The sequence below is a fragment of the Elephas maximus genome, chromosome 13 (genome assembly GCF_024166365.1).
Source record: "Elephas maximus indicus isolate mEleMax1 chromosome 13, mEleMax1 primary haplotype, whole genome shotgun sequence".
Taxonomy (NCBI): domain Eukaryota; kingdom Metazoa; phylum Chordata; class Mammalia; order Proboscidea; family Elephantidae; genus Elephas; species Elephas maximus.
Genome location: NC_064831.1, coordinates 11,988,069 through 11,993,555, shown reverse-complemented (window position 1 = coordinate 11,993,555; position 5,487 = coordinate 11,988,069). Strand labels below are relative to the sequence as shown.

At 37.8% G+C, this 5,487-nt stretch overlaps 1 pseudogene; it reads right to left on the bottom strand.

The window, feature by feature from the left end:
* Positions 1–3,076: 3,076 nt before the first annotated feature.
* Positions 3,077–3,998, bottom strand: LOC126057227 (olfactory receptor 6F1-like; annotated as a pseudogene).
* Positions 3,999–5,487: the final 1,489 nt, after the last annotated feature.

The window sequence follows — 5,487 nt, the reverse complement described above, 5'->3', positions numbered from 1 at the left end:
TAATTGCAGTGTACTAAACTGCATATTGGATATATAAAATTAAAAACTCTCTTAGTATTTTAAGCTGAAATGTCCATGTGAGTATAAAAATTATATAAAAATCACAATAGAGAAGAGTTGGAAACAACCTAGGTGCCCATCAACAGATGAATGCATGATATATTCACACAATGGAATACTAGGCAACGATAAAGAACAACAATGAATTCACAAAACATTTCATAACATGGATGAATCTGAAAGGCATTATGCTGAGTGAAATTAGTTGCCAAAGGACAAATATTGTATGAGACCACTGTTATAAGAATTTAAGTAAAGGTTTAAACACAGAAAGAAACGTTCTTTGATGGTTATGAGGGTGGGGAGGGAGGGAGAGGGGTATTCACTAACTAGATAGTAGACAAGAATTATCTTAGGTGAAGGGAAGGACAACACACAATACAGGGGAAGTCAGCACAACTGGACTAAACCAAAAGCTAAGAAGTTTCCTGAATACAACCAAACACTTCAAGGGACAGAGTAGAAGTTGTGGGAGTCTGGGGACCATGGTTTCAGGGGACATCTAGGTCACCTGGCATAACAAAGTTTATAAGAAAATGTTTTGCAGCCCCCTTTGCTGAGTGGCATCTGGGGTCTTAAAAGCTAGGAAGAGGCCATCTAAGATGCATCGATTGATCCCAACCCACCTGGAGCAAAGGAGAATGCAGAACACCAAAGACACAAGGAAAATATGAGCCCAAGAGACCCTGATGGAGCAGGAGAAAAGTGGGGTGCAGAACTCAAATTCTAGTGAAAAAGACCAGACTTCATGGTTTGGCTGCAACTGGAGGGACCTGAGAAGACATGGCCCCTGGATTCTCCATTAGCCCAAAACTAAAACCATTCACCAAAGCCAAATCTTCTGACAAAGATTAGACTATACTATAAGACATAAAATGATACTTGTGAAGAGTGTGCTTCTTAGCTCAACTGGATACATGAGATTTAATGGGCAGTTTCTGTCTGCAGGTGAGATGAGAAGGCACAGAGGGACAGGAGCTGGTTGAATGGACACGGCAAATACAAGGTAGAAAGGAGGAGTGTGCTGTCACGTTATAGAGAGAACAACTAGGGTCACATAACAATGTGTGTATTAATTTTTGTATGGGAGACTAACTTGAACTGTAAACTTTCACTTAAAGCACACACAAAAAATATCTAAGAACTTGTCTTATTTTTATGAATGAGCACTTTATGTGTTTTTCTTTAATGTAAATTGTTCATAATAAACCAGTTTAAAGACGTAAATTATTTTAATCACACACACAAAAAAACACAACTAAGCCAAAAGCCCACCAATTAAGTATATCACTTCATAAAATATCATGTATGTAGCTGCAAAATTACATTTAGGTAGAACTTAACATAGAAATTTATTCTGTGTATTTCCAATTATTTCCTTCACTTAACATTAAACCTTGGGTACAATTCCATGTCAAACTGACTTACCCACTTTAAAAGCTAAAAACTGCTGTCTCCTTGTTTTTACTGCAGTGAGATGAAGAGCAGATGTGGAGAAATGTGTTGAAGATAACTTTCACTGAGAGTGATACCAGACATTGCTTTTGTGGTCTTGAGAGTTTGTGATTCACCTATGGAAATATAAATGCTATTTGTCTTCAAGGGAAGTGAGCATGTTTATACCAGTAGCTTTAATTATTTAAAAATTCCCATGACATAAGCTTAGAAATATTGAATATTTAGTCATGAATTCGAAACTTGCGCTCACAGTGAAAAAAGTAGGGAAGCAGGGCAGGTATAATTTGATTCATTATTATGCCACAAGAGGTAGATTTTCAACATAGACACACTTTTTGAATAATAATATTCATCACTCATACAATGAAATTTTTTTCCTATTTTTCTCAAACCCCTCTTCCATTCCATTTTGATTGGGGTCTTGGAAGAGCTTTCAAATAATGCAAACAGGGTTAAGGGAATAGCTGCTATTCAGCATAAAGGCTTTTCTCCTATAAGAAAACACCCTCATTGCATAGGTGTAAACGAAAGAAGAACAGGACAGATTGAACACAGCTGCAGCCTGGTTCAGCTTGCAGAGCCCTGGTCTGCTTCTTCTAACCCAGAGCCATAGAAAAGTGTCTAAATGAAGGGAAATGAATCTTTCACGTGTTGATGATGAAAAAGGGTCAAACTTTAGTTCCCTAAGGGATGAGCCCCTTTGGAAAAAAAATCAAGTAACTACTATAATTAGCAATACATTATTTTTCCTCTGAAGCCACAGGATCCCATGCCCTTGGTGACTGGTGTGGACTAACAATCAGAAGCCCATCACTCTTTTGGCCTCTATGAGTCAAAAATAGACTCCATGGCACACAACAAGCAAGGACAACATGCTCTTATGCAAAGGGCTTCTACTGCTATACCCAAACCCTCCCCTGTCCTGATTATCTACTTTTTACTATTCATCACCCACATTTTGGATTGCTCAGTAAACCATCCTTGTTAAACAAATGTGGCACATGATACTTGCAGTTCCTAATTTCACATGCATCTATTTTACTATATTTTATCCAAAAAATATTATGCTGAAATAACTATGTTCTGATTTCAGTTATCATTTTGTTCAAACTTTTCCTATTTCTCATACCTCATAATTCATAAATATCATTATTTTTAGACTGTTCACTTTTATAATAAAAAGAAAAACTTGAAAAGGACAAGAATTTATAGTCCATTTAGTAAAATATCCTTCTCACAGCATGTGTGCTCCTAATTTAATAAATGGAACTCAAGGGCAAAATCCTGCTTAAAAAACAAAGTTTGCTTACATCAATAACTCCCATTTCTATAATAAATTAGACAGTACAGCAAATTTACTCAGTTTTGTTTTTTTTCACTTTTTTTCCCCTTCCCTATACATAAAAAAAATATACATAAGGTCCCCCATAAGTCTTAATCAACTCTGTGACAATGGGTTTGGTGTCATGGATGGTTTACTTTGTTTTCTCATATTCTTACATGGAACCTCTATACATGCAGACACAACTTACAGGAGATTTGTTATGTTAGAGTTAATTTATTTTCTCTTCCATTTCTTCAGCACTGTTTCTCTTCTTTGTTAAGGAGGGTATAGATGAAGGGATTTAGAACTGGAGTGACCACAGTGTTCAGGATGTGGACAGCCTTGGACAGATCTAAAGTGTCCTTGATTGAGGTTCGGACATGAAGGAAGATGGTGGACCCATACCAGATGAGCACCATGGTTAGGTGAGAAGATCATGTGGAGAAGGCTTTGCTCTGGCCAGTGGCCGAGGGTATCCTGAGGATGGTGCTAATGATGAAGATGTAGGAGACGAGGGTGATGAGGCAGGAACTTAGAATGACCAGAAAAGCGATCACAAAGGCCACAACCTCCACTGCCTGTGTGCTGGTACAGGCCACGGCAATCCAGGGGCAATGTCACAGAAAAAGTGATTGATGGCATGTGGGCCACAGAAAGAGAGGCCACTGATGAGAGCTGTGGGCACTGCAATGGCCAGGAATCCACAGACCCATGAGCCCAGGGCCAGCTGTGCTGAAAGCAGGCTGCTCATGATGGCACCATAATGTAGGGAATAGCAGATGGCAAGATAACGGTCCTAAGCCATGACTGCCAGGAGGAAGTATTCTGTGCAGCCCAACGAGAAAACAAGGCACATCTGCAAAAGGCAGCCAGTGAATTATATGGTCTGGCTTTTGCCCAGGAGGGTGGCCAGGGCCTTGGGGACTGCAGCCGTGGTATACCAAATCTCCAGGAAAGAGAGGTTACTCAGAAAGAAGTACATGGGGGTGTGGAGCTGGTGTGATGTACTCACCAAAATCAAGATAGCAACGTTACCACCAACTGTGAGGATGTACATCACCAGAAAAAGCATGAAGAGAGAGAGCTGAAGGGCCTGGGATCCTGGAAAGCCCAACAGGAGAAATTCCTGAGAGACAGTTCCATCGTCTGTGCCCATTGTGGTACTGAAATAAAGCAGGAAACAGAGACTCAAGACTGAAAGACTTTGAAACAAATTACACACTCCTAGAAAACTAAAAATAAATGAATACATGAAAGAGTGGGAACTGAATATAGATATTCAGACATTTTCTTACATTTATGAATTCCTCTTCTGTACCCAGAGTTAGTATCAGTTAATTTAATGCAGAAGTGAGTCACTTTTTATTATAACCAAGTATCAGTTTAGGAAACTAACATGTAAATAATTTTATCTTTTTTTTCAAAGATTGCAAATTTAAGATACAAGATTCAAATTCAGCCTCTCTGCCTCTATCAGCCTGTTCTAGGCATCACCATGCATTTGTTTCAGCCATAAATTACATCTAAACCCACAAGGACTGACCTCTTTTCATCTGGACTGACTATTTTCTAAGTCGCCTTTTTGTGCCTGGTCCTTGAATAAAAATATTTAATTTTGTCTTTGTTCAAAAATTGGCCTCTCAGACATAGGTTCCTGTCACGTGCATATTTGACAGTAATAACCTCCCAATTGCTCTTCTAATTGCTAGGCTTTGTGCTCAAAAGTACCCAAGTGTCCATTAACAGAGGAATGGATAAATAAAATGTTGTACATATATACAATGGGGGATTATTCATTCTTAAAGTTAAGATACCTGCTACGACATGAATGGACCTTGAAAATGTTACAGTGAGTGAAATAAGTCACACAAAAAACTCCACTGCCGTTGAGTTGATTCCGACTCATAGTGACCAAAGGACAGATATTATATGGTCCTAAAAAAAAAAAATTCTTATATGAAATATTTAAAATAAAAAAAGGCAAGTGTTTTAGTGGATGCTGAGTTTCTCTTAAAGATTGCAAACATTTGGAAATGAATAATTTCAATAGTTTCACCATATGACCGACAATTGTTATCACTGAATTGTATGTGAAAAATTGTTGAAATGATAAATGTTTTGTTGTATATATTTCACCACAATATTTTTTAAATAGTCTTCAGAAATAAACTATAAGGATTTGAAAAAAAAAATAGTTTCAAATATTTTTTCCTCTTTTCACAATTTTACTATGGATCTTGATTTTTTCATGTTTAAACTCATTAATGTGATATTCAAAGTTCTCCATTACATGAATACATTGTTCACACCCAGAAATATTTCTGTATCGAGCAACACACTTAGGCAAACTGTTTCTTTTATCTACGACACATGATGGAACTTTATTCCACTTTGGTGACTTCATTCTCGGCAGTCCCTTTTTCCCTATTTTCTTCCCCATGAATCACACTCTTAAACTCAACAAATGTGCTGTACTCCATCAATCTCAGTTTTTACCACATGTATTCAGCATGAGAGCATATATAAGGACTGAAAAGGTGTCTTTAAAGTGGTCTATACATCGGCCACACCTCCTTTACAGAGAAAAGGGTTTTAAGGTCATCTAGATCTCAGCGTCTCAAGTACTACTCAGAATGTCAGCCACC